The sequence below is a fragment of the Lithobates pipiens genome, unplaced genomic scaffold, assembly GCF_037356315.1.
Source record: "Lithobates pipiens isolate NorthernLeopardFrog02 unplaced genomic scaffold, aLitPip1_a1.2 Scaffold_23, whole genome shotgun sequence".
Classification (NCBI taxonomy): Eukaryota; Metazoa; Chordata; class Amphibia; order Anura; family Ranidae; genus Lithobates; species Lithobates pipiens.
In genome coordinates, this window is record NW_027507785.1 from 142,960,859 (window position 1) to 142,975,225 (window position 14,367).

The window sequence follows — 14,367 nt, forward strand, 5'->3', positions numbered from 1 at the left end:
ACCACTGCCGGGACTGGGGGGACTGGGATCCGGGGGCTCCCTCTCCGACCTGTCTACCCACCAACCCAAGTAGGACGGCGCTTTAAACCCAGTGTACATCTGGTAAATGCTATAGCATAATTGTGCTGTTTTAGTATACGATTCCTGTACTGTTGAGTGCGGACAACCCTTAATTTCCCTCTCCACCTGGGGTTGAGGTGCCCGGCCTCTTTTTCCCCTTACCTTTCCTTCCATTTGCCCTTCCTTTCTCCCCCTTAGTTCCCGCCATCCATTACCTACCCAATACCTACCTTGGTTCAACTTTCTTTGCTTTTCTCGGACGTCCCCCTTCCCCTCCCCGAGGAGCGATGGCAGACTCAGTCAAGGTCACCTCTCTAAACGTTAAGGGACTGAACTCCTCTGAAAAGCGGTGGATCCTCCTGTGAGAACTGAAGACTTCCTGTACTGATGTGGCTTTTATACAAGAAACACATTTTAAAAATACTAGCCTCCCCTTTTTTACGGTCAAGATCCTTCGCTAAGGTCTACCACTCTACTAACCCCTCCTCTAAGACCAAGGGAATCTCCATTCTGATCTCTAGCAGGCTCCCCTCGGTTCTCCAGGATTCTCTGGTGGACCCTGGGGGCCGATATCTTTTTCTTAGGGGCCACATTGGAGAGCTCCTTTTTACATTTTCCACTGTGTACGCTCCCAATGATCACCAAGACACATTCCTCAAAACTACCCTGCACAGATTATGTGACTTTCGGGAGAGCCAGTTGATATTAGGTGGGGACTTTAATGTCCCCTTTCGCCATCGGTTGACACTTCTGCCTCTTGCTCCTCGCTCCTCATTTCCTCTGGAAAGCGGATTAATAAGTGTTTACTGAATAACCGATTAGTTGATGTCTGGTGTCTGCAACACTCCGGATAAAGGGACTACTCTTTTTGCTCTTCCCCTCACAAATCATACTTGAGGATAGACTTCTTCTTGATTCCACATGACCAACTGCACTTGGTGAGCTCTTCCTCCATCGGCCATATTACTTGGTCCGACCACGCTCCTGTAGCCCTTACCTACACCCTCTCTAGGAACCCCTCACCTAGGTCTCTATTCTGGCACCTTAATGAGAGCCTCCTCCAGATACCGGAAGTTTTAGCAGATATGACCAGGGAATTTGACCTTTATTTCCAAGAAAACTAAACGCAGGACTGCGACCCGGGGATAATTTGGGAGGCTCACAAGTCAGTACTCCGCAGGGTATTTATCAGGCACGGGGCGCGCATCAAACGAACACGGAAGGAACAGCTTGCTAATCTGTTTTGTGAACTTGCCTCTGTGGAAGCGAAACATAAACATGTCCCGTCACGGACCTTAGAGATTGAATTGGGGACACTCCGTACCCAGATTACTGACCTACTCCATTATAAAGCGAAAGCGGCACTCCAGTTTTGTCGTAAACTGACGTTAGGAGTCAGGGGACAAATGCGGAAAAATCTTAGCCAGGTCGGTAAATGAGTTGAAATCTGCCTCTTACATACCACAGTTGATAGATGAGAATGGCCAGAGGGCCTCTACCCCAACCCAAATAGCCAAAGTCTTTGAAAAATGTTACTCTGATCTCTACAACCTGCCCGATTCAGGGTCCGGACAGGACAATATAGACAGATATGTAACCGGTTCTGGTCTACCAACCCTCTCATCGGAATCACGGGAGTACTTGGAGGACCCGATCACACTGGAAGAAGTCCAGATGGCCGTGGGACCTCCGAAGGTGGGTAAGGCTCTGGGCCGTGACGGATATACCGCACAATACTATAAGACCTTCCTCCCTATTCTCGGCCCGCGCTTGGTGAATTTATTTAATACTCTGAGCTCGAATGGGGATTTTCCTGAGGATACCCTTAGAGCCCACATCTCGTTGATACCTAAGGAGGGCAAAGACTCGTTCCTATGTGGGAGCTACAGACCCATTTCCCTCCTAAATTCGGTCCTAAAACTATTCTCTAAAATCCTCGCCACGTGATTGGCACAGCACTTGCAGTCCCTTATACATATTGACTAGTTAGGTTTTATTCCCACCAGGGAAGATAGGGACAACACCATTAAGGTGCTTACCCTGGTCCATAAAGCAAAGTCATCTGGGACCCCTTGTCTTTTCGTGAGTACTGATGCCGAGAAGGCTTTTGATCGGGTCAAATGGACATTCATGTTCTCGGTCCTTCACCATATAGGTCTGAGTGAACGGATGCTGGCATGGATAAGTAAGATATACTCACGCCCTTCAGCTCAACTCAAAGCGAATGGGGTGCTCTCATCTCCCCTTGACATTGGGAATGTGACCAGACAGGGTTGCCCCCTGTCGCCCCTATTATTCGCACTGTCATTGGAACCCTTTCTCTCCACAATTCGACAAAACTCAGACATAACGGGACTCCAAATGGGTACTATTGACTGCAAGATATCTGCCTACGTGGATGACATGCTGTTCTCGCTGACGAATCCGAGAGTTTCCTTGCCAAATCTCCTTTGGGAATTCCAGATATACGGGATACTTCTTGAAATCAGAGGCCATGGGGGTCGCAGTCCCCCCGCAAACGTTATTAGACTTGCAGTCCAATTTTCGATTTAAATGGACCCATACAGCACTTCCCTGGCCCCCACCCATTCATAATCCCTACCGACCTTTCCTTCCGCTGCTCACAGGAACACACTGGATGACTTGTCTAATTAACCAACTTGTAAAAGACACCGCTATCCTCCTGTCTGGCACCGGTCCCCTTGGAGGCTTTACCTGTTAGGTTTCCTGGTGATGAGCCCGACTTGATGGAAGAAGACTTCTCTTACAGCTCTGGTTGAGGGACCACTGGAATGGAGACAGTGGCCCCGTGAGCGCAGTGGGGTAGGAGTGTCTGACTGGAAGCAGCGGCTGGTTCTTCTGGATGCTGGAACCGCAGAGAAGTTGGTAGTCAGGCAGGCAGCGATCAGCAGGCAAGGCAGTGGCAGCAAGGACTGGGTGCAGCACACTTGAACAGCAGAAGAATAGTCAGGCGGGCCGGGTCACAATGGATAAGCAGGCAGGTAAGTACAGCAGGCAGAAGAGAAGTGCAGGCAGGCAGAGGTTCGGCAACAAAGGTACAGTCCAAAACAAGGTCAGGCAGGCCGGGGTCAGAGCAGGAGAGGTCAGCGAGGTCAGACTGTAGCCGGGTCAGATATCACAACAGCAGGCAGATAGCAAGTAGTTTGGGTACAGAGCTGCAGACAAACAGCACCGAGTAGATGCAGCAGCCTTCTTTAAATAGGCCCACTGGCGCCAAACCGCGCTAACGCGCACGACGCACACGCGCGAACCGCGCGCGTGCACGCAAACGATCGCGTACGCTCACATCGCGTACGCGCACCTGCGCATCCGCCCGTTTCGTGCGGGAGAAACCCTGACATTGCCCCCCCACAAGGGGCAACCTCCGGGTGCCCACAAGGTGCCTCTTTTCCGGATGAGCAGAGAAAAAGGCACGGACCAGTCTGTTGGCATGCAAATTACCATCGGGTTCCCATGAATTACTTTCTGGACCGTACCCCTTCCACTTAACCAAAAACTGTCTCTGACCTTGTCTCCTTCTACAATCGAGGATAGCCTCCACCTCATACTCTTCGCTACCATCGATAAAAATGGGTTGAGGTGGTCTGGGACTTCTACCCGGGAAGAGATCGGGCACCGAGGGTTTCAGCACGGACACATGAAAGACCGGGTGGATTTTCATTGAATCAGGCAAGACCAACTCATACGACACCTCATTAATCCTTCTCTTTACAGGAAAGGGTCCCAAAAATTTGGGCACAAGTTTCTTAGAAGGACAGGCTAATTTAAGATTGTTTGTGGAAAGCCATACCTGATCTCCGACCTGCAGGTTCAATTCCCCTCTTCTCTTACGATCAAAGGCCTTCTTGCTGTCTGCTTGAGCTTTGGATACCGCCTCTTGTAACACCCGATTGTTATGACTGAGGAAGGTCACTGTGTCCTGAACCGCTGGAACTGGTGACTCTGGAAGAAAGTCAGGCAGAAAGGTTAAGTGAAACCCGTAATTAGCAAAAAACGGGGACTGCCCTGTGGCTGAGTGACTAGCGTTGTTGTAGGCAAACTCCGCAAGGGGCAGCAGAGATACCCAATCATCCTGGAAAAGGACGTGAAACATCTAATGTACTGCTCCAGGGTCTGGTTGGTACGCTCAGTCTGTCCATTGGTCTGGGGGTGGTAGGCAGATGACAGAGCCAGCTCGATCTTCAAACACTCACACAGGGCCCTCCAGAACCGGGAGGGGAATTGAACCCCCCTGTCAGACACGATGTTAGCAGGTACTCCAAGCAGTCTGACTATCTCCTTTATGAAGACACGGGCCGTCTCTGGAGCAGATGGAGTCCCTTTCAAGGGCAAGAAATGGGCCATCTTAGTCAGTCTATCTACAACCACAAAAATGGCCGTGCAACCTTCAGAGCAGGGAAGCTCGACAATAAAGTCCATCGTGATCATCCTCCAAGGCCGATCAGGTGTAGGAAGAGGCTTCAGAAGTCCCCAGGCCCGATTCCTTGTTGCCTTGCTCCGGATGCACACAGGACAGGAGTCGACATACTTCTTGCAGAAATCCTTCAGGCCGGGCCACCAGAAGGTACGCTGTGCCAATTCCAAGGTCTTACGGGGCCCAAAGTGTCCTGCTAACGGGTGAATCATGGAGGAGGGCTAGAACTTTAATCCGGATGCTTTCAGGCACAAAAACTTGGCTCTCCTTCCATAGAAGACCCCCTCTGGAAATCAGTGTGACCTCTGGTGGTGCAGGTGAATTAGTGGATGCCTCCCTGATCTGCGCCAGCAAGTCTGGTTGCACAAGTAGAAAGGTACTCGCAGGTAGTATAGTGTCCGGAGCAGCAAGGTCTTTGGGGCAATCGTACATACGCGAGAGCGCGTCTGGTTTCACATTTTTAGATCCGGGATGGTAAGTAATGTGGAAACAGAAACGTGAGAAAAACAGGGCCCAACGGGCCTGTCGGGGCTTCAGACGCTTGGCAGTCCTCAGGTATTCGAGGTTCTTGTGGTCGGTGTAGATCAGCACTGGATGAACTGCACCTCCATTCCTCCAAGGCAGATTTGATAGCGAGTAATTCACGGTCACCGACATCATAATTCTTCTCGGCAGGGGAAAGCTTTCGGGAGAAGAACCCTATGGGGTGCATCAAATCGTTGCCGCCTTGCCTCTGGGACACAACTGCCCCCACAGCTACTTCGGAAGCGTCCACTTCAAGAATATATGGTAGGGAAGGATCTGGGTGGCTGAGGATGGGGGCAGAGGTGAACAGTCTTTTGAGTCTCTCAAAGGCCTCCTGGGCTTCCCACCCCCAGTGGAAGCGTACACACTGTTTTGTCAACTGGGTAATGGGGGAAATTATGGCGGAAAATCACTTAATACATTTTCTGTAAAAATTTGCAAAGCCCACAAAACGTTGTACCCCCTTTTTATCCGTAGGTGCAGGCCAGTCCAGAACAGCGGAAACCTTCTGAGGATCCATCTTGATGCCAGCCGGGGAGATCTCAAGCCTGAGGAATTGGATGTTCCGTTGCTCAAAGCTACACTTCTCAGCCTTAGCATACAGTCCATGCTGACGGAGCCGGAGTAGAACCCTGCCCACGTGACCCCGATGCTGTTCGAGAGACCCCGAAAAAATCAAAATGTCGTCCAAGTAGACGATCACAAAAATGTCCAGGAAGTCCTTGAACACATCATTAATAAGATGCTGGAAGGTGGCAGGAGCATTACAAAGGCCAAAGGGCATGACCAGGTATTCGTAATGCCCGAAACGGGTCCTGAATGCTGTCTTCCACTCGTCCCCAGCCTGAATGCGAACCAGGTTGTAAGCCCCCCTTAAGTCCAACTTGGAGAAAATCGTGGCAGTTTCTGAAAGAGCTCCGGCATCAGAGGAAGAGGGTAACGGTTCTTGACCGTGATCTTATTAAGCTCACGATAGTCCACGCAGGGCCGGAGCGACTGGTCTTTCTTGGTCACAAAAAATATTCCAGCGCCTGCTGGGGAGGTGGAATGACGAATGAACCCCTTCTCCAGGTTTTCTGTAATATAAACCTTTAAGGCCTCCTGCTCTTTTTCAGACAGGGGGAAGATACGCCCAAACGGAATCTCAGCTCCTGGAAGAAGTTCAATAGGGCAGTCATAGGGGCGGTGAGGTGGAAGTGTGTCTGCTCCTCGCTTGCTGAAAACATCTAAAAATTCATGGTATGGTTCAGGCACCAGCTGGCATAAGTCCTGATCAGAATCAAGGCAAAGAAGGGTAGAGGGCACAACAGAATTCACACGAAGACAGTGCTCTTGGCAGTAGCTGGACTGGAATTTGATCTCCCCTGTAGCCCAGTTGATGCAGGGATTATGGGCCTGAAGCCAGGGGATGCCCAGGATCACAGGAAAAAGAGGGGAAGAAATCACATCAAGGGTGAGGAGCTCCTTGTGCTGGGAAGGGGTACAAGCCATCAAGGGTAGCGTCTCTTGGGTTACTTGCCCCGATTTGATGCGGGACCCATCAGCCAAGAACACAGACAGTCCGTGGGTTTTCTTCTGAAGGGGCAAGGCTTGCAGACTGGCAAAGGTGGCATCGACAAAACAACTGCAAGCCCCAGAATCAATGATGGCGCTGGTGGAGACCATCCTTCCCTGGAACTGCAATGAGAGAGGGAGAGCAAGGTGGGTTGTGCTGGCTGGCAGGGAAACAGGAACAGGAGACACAGAGGAAAGGCACTTACGTGTCTTAACAGGGCAGTTGTTAACATAATGTCCGGACCCCCCACAGTAAAGGCACAAATTCTGCTGGCAACGACGGGCACGTTCCTCTGGAGACAAGGTGGGACGCATCAATCCCAGCTGCATTGGCTCAGGAGTGTCAGGAGCAGGACTGGCAGGGTCCCTTTGCAGAGCAGGATGAGGACAGAAGGCGGGAATAGGAACCCTTGCAGTCATCCAATTCGAGCGCTGGGGCTGAGTTGAGCGCTCGGCCTGCCGTTCCCGAAGTCGACGGTCAATTTGTATGGCCAAGGTGATCAACTCCTCCAAAGAGTCCGGGATGCCGACACGGGCCAGTTCATCTTTCAGTCCCTCAGAGAGGCCCATGCGGAACTGATGTCTTAGAGCAGAGTCATTCCATTGGCTGTCTGCGCTCCAGCGCCGAAAGTCAGTAACATAGTTCTCGGCCGCACCGCGGCCCTGCTGGAGCGCAGACAGAGCAGATTCGGCTGTGGCAGTTCGCTGAGGATCTTCATAAAGCTGTGCCATAGCCTCAAAGAATGAAGAAAGGGAATGGGTAATAGCACTGTCACCCTCCAGGAGACGGTGGGCCCAGGTCTGGGGTTCTCCCTGTAGTAGCGATATCACAAACCCCACCTTGGTAGCTTCAAGTGAAAAAGTCCTGGGTTGGAGGGCGAAGTATAGCTGACAGGCATTACGAAAGGCCCGGAACTTGGATCGGTCTCCTGAGAACCTTTCTGGAACAGGTACTCTCGGTTCAGGAGGGAGAATCACCACTGCAGGCTGGGTAGCAGGCTGAGTATGAAGAGGAGGTGATGCTGAGGTGGAAGGACTTATACCGGAAAGGTGTTGAACTTGCTCTTCCAGTCTGGTATATCCCTCTTGGAGTGACTTCACAGCCTGTGTAAGGGCCGCTAAGTGGGTGCAGATCTCCTTCATGGCAGAAGCTTCTCCCGCAGGCTCAGTCATGGGGCTGTTTGTACTGTTAGGTTTCCTGGTGATGAGCCCGACTTGATGGAAGAAGACTTCTCTTACAGCTCTGGTTCAGGGACCACTGGAATGGAGACAGTGGCCCCGTGAGCGCAGCGGGGTAGGAGTGTCTGACTGGAAGCAGCGGCTGGTTCTTCTGGATGCTGGAACTGCAGAGAAGTTGGTAGACAGGCAGGCAGCGATCAGCAGGCAAGGCAGTGGCACAATGGATAAGCAGGCAGGTAAGTACAGCAGGCAGAAGAGAAGTGCAGGCAGGCAGAGGTTCGGCAACAAAGGTACAGTCCAAAACAAGGTCAGGCAGGCCGGGGTCAGAGCAGGAGAGGTCAGCAAGGTCAGACGGTAGCCGGGTCAGATATCACAACAGCAGGCAGATAGCAAGTAGTTTGGGTACAGAGCTGCAGACAAACAGCACCGAGTAGATGCAGCAGCCTTCTTTAAATAGGCCCACTGGCGACAAACCGCACTAATGCGCACGCGCACGACCCGTTTTGTGCGGGAGAAACCCTGACATTACCCCTCACTGTTTGGGTGGTCTCTGCCTCCCCCTGGATGCTCCACATATACCCCGACGACATTGTCAGAGGGGCAACACTTGACAGGACATGGGGCTGTCATGCCGGTGGCATCTCCCATTGGAGGAAGGGATGATGGCCCCAACCCCTTGGCAGCAGGTTCTTTCATGTACAGACCAGGGCGGCTCATCTTCCCTTCTGGAGTCTTGACCTTAGAGGGGGGAGTTGCACTTTGGGGGGGTCTGAGTGATACCTAGTGCGCTGTACTGGAAGGGCTTGACATTCCCGCATATGTGTCCCCTCTCCCTGGTTGCGCCCCTCGTCCCCCCCCCCTCTGGCCCCCACCTACTCTTTGCTGACATTGCCTTCTGCAGCTTTCGGGGACACCCTGGATGACTTTTTATTGAGCCTATTGGTACGAGACACTGCTTCCCTCCAGGTTGACTCTGGACCCCCCTGGAGGATTTACCCCTTACTGTTTGGGCGGTCCCAGCCTCCCTCTGGATGCTCTACACCGCCCCCGATGGCGATGCAGGAGAGACACTAATTGGCGGGCCCCAGAACTGCTGCTCGGGTGAAGTCTCCCGTTGGATGGAGGGATGGTGGCCCCAGCCCCTTGCCTGCTGGATTCTCCATGCACCGACCAGGGCTTCTGGTCTGGCTTCATCTTGATGTGGTGACCATGGAGGGGAGGAGTTGAAACTTATGGGGTCCGGGTGGTTGCTGTTGTGAGTGCGCTAAAGGACTTGACATTTCCGCATGTTTGTCCCCTCTCCCTTGCTACCCCCCCTTCCCTCCCTTACCTCCCCCTTTCCCCCCTCTTTTCCCCCCTTCCCTCCCCCTTTTCCCCCGGAGCGTGGACGGAGGAGAGGGGGTAAGGAGATGACAATCTGCCAAAGGGAGAAATGCATTTGTTCGGGGGCTGCATGTACTTTTGGGGTATGGGACGGGGGGTGGTGGATCCCATTCTGTGATGCCTTTTCTGTTGTGATGGGCTCCCTCGTGCATGCCTACGTTTAGGGCGAGCTGAGACCCCTCAATGCTGACAGTTCTATGCTCTACCTCTGTTTTGATTATACTATTGTTTTTTGGTTCTATGATGTTACTGATTGTCTTTTATTTGCATACCGGTATCAGACGTGACATTTACCACTGCCGGGACCGCCATCCATTACCTACCCAATACCTACCTTGGTTCAACTTTCTTTGCTTTTCTCTGACGTCCCCCTTCCCCTCCCCGAGGAGCAATGGCAGACTCAGTCAAGGTCACCTCTCTAAACGTTAAGGGACTGAACTCCTCTGAAAAATGGTGGATCCTCCTGTGAGAACTGAAGACTTCCTGTACTGATGTGTCCTTTATACAAGAAACACATTTTAAAAATACTAGCCTCCCCTTTCTATGGTCAAGATCCTTCGCTAAGGTCTACCACTCTACTAACCCCCTCCTCTAAGACCAAGGGAATCTCCATTCTGATCTCTAGCAGGCTCCCCTCGGTTCTCCAGGATTCTCTGGTGGACCCTGGGGGCCGGTATCTTTTTCTTAGGGGCCACATTGGAGAGCTGCTTTTTACATTTGCCACTGTGTATGCTCCCAATGTTTACCAAGACACATTCCTCAGAACTACCCTGCACAGATTATGTGACTTTTGGGAGGGCCAGTTGATATTAGGTTGGGACTTTAATGTCCCCTTTCGCCATCGGTTGACACTTCTGCCTCTTGCTCCTCGCTCCTCATTTCCTCTAGAAAGCGGAATACTAAGTGTTTACTGAATGACCAATTAGTTGATGTCTGGTGTCTGCAACACTCCGGATAAAGGGACTACTCTTTTTGCTCTCCCCCTCACAAATCATACTTGAGGATAGACTTCTTCTTGATTCCACATGACCAACTGCACTTGGTGAGCTCTTCCTCCATCGGCCATATTACTTGGTCCGACCACGCTCCTGTAGCCCTTACCTACACCCTCTCTAGGAACCCCTCACCTAGGTCTCTATTCTGGCACCTTAATGAGAGCCTCCTCCAGATACCGGAAGTTTTAGCAGATGTGACCAGGGAATTTGACATTTATTTCCAAGAAAACTAAATGCAGGATTGCGACCCGGGGATAATTTGGGAGGCTCACAAGTCAGTACTCCGCAGGGTATTTATCAGGCACGGGGCGCGCATCAAACGAACACGGAAGGAACAGCTTGCTAATCTGTTTTGTGAACTTGCCTCTGTGGAAGCGAAACATAAACATGCCCCGTCACGGACCTTAGAGATTGAATTGGGGACACTCCGTACCGGACAGTTAGGTTTTATTCCCACCAGGGAAGATAGGGACAACACCATTAAGGTGCTTACCCTGGTCCATAAAGCAAAGTCATCTGGGACCCCTTGTCTTTTTGTGAGTACTGATGCCGAGAAGGCTTTTGATCGGGTCAAATGGACATTCATGTTCTCGGTCCTTTGCCATATAGGTCTGAGTGAACGGATGCTGGCATGGATAAGTAAGATATACTCACGCCCTTCACCTCAACTCAAAGCGAATGGGGTGCTCTCATCTCCCCTTGACATCGGGAATCGGACCAGACAGGGTTGCCCCCTGTTGCCCCTATTATTCGCACTGTCATTGGAACCCTTTCTCTCCACAATTCGACAAAACTCAGACATAACGGGACTCCAAATGGGTACTATTGACTGCAAGATATCTGCCTACGTGGATGACATGCTGTTCTCGCTGACGAATCCCAGAGTTTCCTTGCCAAATCTCCTTCGGGAATTCCAGATATACGGGATACTTCTTGAAATCGGAGGCCATGGGGGTCGCAAGTCCCCCGCAAACGTTACTAGACTTGCCGTCCAATTTTCCATTTAAATGGACCCATACAGCCCTTAAGTACTTAGGTACTTACATTCCACCGGACATCGCGCGTACGTTTATGTTGAACTTCCCCCCACCCCTTGTCACTAAGATCTGCAATTTGCTTCACGGGTGGCATTCTGGCCTCCATTCCTGGTTCAGGAGATGCAATCTCATTAAAATGAGCATACTCCCTAAATGTACCTATCTTTTCCAAGCTCTCCTGATCCAGAGTCCAGTCCCATTTTTTAAGCAAGCTCAATCCCTGCTCACTGAATTTAATTGGGCCCACAAAAATCCCAGACTTAAGTGGTCACAGCTGACATTGTCTAAACAACAGGGAGGGTTGGTTCTCCCTGACTTGCGATGCTACTACCTGGCCTCCCATCTGGGGTGTGTATTGGACTGGAATGATAACAAACTTTCTAAGCTCTGGGTGCAACTAGGACAATCTCACTCCCGTATTCCGCTAAGAAGCGCCATGTGGTGCTATAAGGATTTACCCACAGAATTGACGTCACATCCCACTATAGGGGCTTCATTGAAAGTCAGTCACCTGATCGCTACCCAAAACACACTCACGTCTTTGACTTCCCCCCTATTCCCTATACGTGACCATCCGAACTTTGAACCGGGGACCCACTTAGAAATTCCAACCTAGACCATGCGTCTAAATTCGTCATTGATGGAAAATGGCCTTCTTTCTCAACCCTAACAGATCCGACAGGGCTTTTCCAACTGCCTTTTTGGAGACCGGCGCAATAACATCATTTTCTCCATTCCATCCCCAATACTCAAACTTTCGCCCGCCCTCAGACGGAGTTTGAGACTCTATGCAGGAGCGAAGGCCCTTTGGTCCACATTCTCTCTCAAACAGATCACCCACACTTAACCTGTCTGTCCAACTGGGAAAAGGACCTTAATTGCTCGTTTTCCCCAGCACAGAGACAACGCATTATCACTTTGGCTCTCAAAACCTCGCTGTGCACGAAGATACAGGAGATACATTTTAAACTTCTCACCAGGTGGTATTTGACACCATCAAAGCTGCATAAATAATTCCCCTCTTCCTCAAACATATGCTGGAGGTGTGGAGAAGAAGAGGGCACGTTGCTCCACATTTTTTGGTCCTGCCCCAGCTTGGTGGACTTCTGGACAGAGATCCGATGCATAACACAAAAATTCACAGACTTCTCCATCCCGGAAGAGGCTGCATTCTTTCTCTTGCACCATTCACAGATTCCCATTAAGAAGTACAAAAAATCAATTTTACGACATGTGATAAATGCGGCAAAATCCTGCATCCCTCTCTATTGGAAAATATGTTCCCCCCCCTTTCATTACTCACTGGCTTAGGAAAATAGAGCACATAAAAAAAAAGGAGGACTTGATCCTCACATCACAAGGTAAACAAGAATTTTTTAAACAAACCTGGGACATCTGGAATACCTTTATATTCTCGCTGGATGGATGTCGCCTGCTATCGCCTTAGTGCTCTGAGCTTTCCTTGACTGGCCCCTTGGACAGTGGCTGCCATCGTGTCTCGTCCCCTCTTCTCCTTTCATGATCTTTCACCCCTTCTCTTTTCTGCCTTCCTCCCCTATCTCTCACCCCCTCCACCCCCTCTCTCTTTTGGAAAAAGTGGAAAATTGGGAATGACGGCCCCACACCCCCCTCTGGATGGATTATGCCGGAGGGACCTGGGGTTTGTGTGACCCTGGATCTTGGTACAGTACTTTATCCGTGCCTTGAATCATTATGATTGATGGAAGGCAGACTCACATTTGCGAATATACCTGTATCAAGTATTGTTCAGCTGCTTTTTGCTCTGTATTTCTCTGTTGCATTATGTACTCGGGGGACCGTCTTCCCCTGTTTGGAGAAAAAAAAAAGAAGCCTACGACACCTGGTATTCCCAGGCGGTCTCCTATCCAGGCATTAACCAGGCCCGACCCTGCTTAGCCTCCAAGATCAGATGAGATGGAACAGATTCAGGGTGATGTGGCCGTAGCCAATATCTTCAGGCACTCTCCACTCTCTTGACAAATGCCAAGATGGTCACCTTGGGAACAAGCGGAAAAAAATAGGTCAACGGCAACAACATAACAAGAAGCCTACGGCATCTGGAAATCCCAGGCGGTCTCCCATCCAGGGATTAAACTGGTCCCAACCCTGCTTAGCCACTGAGATCAGATGAGATTGGGCTCTTTCAGGGTGATGTGGCCGTAGGAGATTTCTTCAGGCACTCTCAACCCTCTTGACTAATGCCAAGATGGTCACTTTGGGAAACAAACAAAAAAAAACAAGTTAACGCCAACAACATAAGAAGAAGTCTACAGCACCTAGTATTCCCAGGTGGTCTCCCATCCAGGTATTAACAAGGCCCGACCCTGTTTAGTCTCTGAGATCAGACAAGATCTGGTGCTTTCAGGGTTATGTGGCCATAGGCAAGCTCTTCAGGCACTCTCAACCCTCTTGATAAACACCAAGATTGTTTACCTTGGTAAACAAACAAAACAAAAGCAAGTCAACGCCAACAACATAAAAAGAAGCCTACAGCACCTAGTATTCCCAGGTGGTCTCCAATCCAGGTACTAGCAAGGCCCAACCTTGCGAAAAAAGACAGGTCAATGTCAACAACATAAAAAGAAGAATACGGCACCTGGTATTCCAACGCCATCTCCCATACAGGTACTAACTAGGCCCAACCCTTCTTAGCCTCAGAGATGAGAAGAGATAGGGCTCTTTCAGGGTGATGCTGCTGTAAGCGATCTCTTTGGGCACTCTCAACCCTCTTGACAAATGCCAAGATGGTCACCTTGAGAAACAAGCGGAAAAAAAAAACCGAATCAACGCCATCAACATAAAAAGAAGCTTACAATAACTGGTATTCCCAGGTGGTCTCCCATCCAGGTACTAACCAGGCCTGACTCTTCTTAGCTTCCAAGATCAGACAAGATTGGGTGCTTTCAGAGTGATGTGGCCATAGGCAATCTCTTCAGGCACTCTCAACCCTCTTGACAAACACCAAGATGGTGACCTTGGGAAACAAGCTAAAAAAAAACAGGTCAACGCCAACAACATAAAAAGAAGCCTACGACACCTGGTATTCCCAGGCGGTCTCCCATCCACGTACTAACAAGGCCAGACTCTTCTTAGCCTCCAACATCAAACGAGATCAGGTGCTTTCAGGGTGATGTGCCCGTAGGCAATCCCTTCAGGCACTTTCAACCCTCTTGACAAA

At 50.5% G+C, this 14,367-nt stretch overlaps 3 pseudogenes; all 3 read right to left on the reverse strand.

Moving 5' to 3' along the window:
* Positions 1 to 13,017: 13,017 nt before the first annotated feature.
* Positions 13,018 to 13,136, reverse strand: LOC143928426 (5S ribosomal RNA; annotated as a pseudogene).
* A 317-nt stretch (positions 13,137 to 13,453) lies between these two features.
* LOC143928987 (5S ribosomal RNA) lies at positions 13,454 to 13,572 on the reverse strand (annotated as a pseudogene).
* A 423-nt stretch (positions 13,573 to 13,995) lies between these two features.
* Positions 13,996 to 14,114, reverse strand: LOC143928777 (5S ribosomal RNA; annotated as a pseudogene).
* Between the last annotated feature and the right edge of the window lie 253 nt (positions 14,115 to 14,367).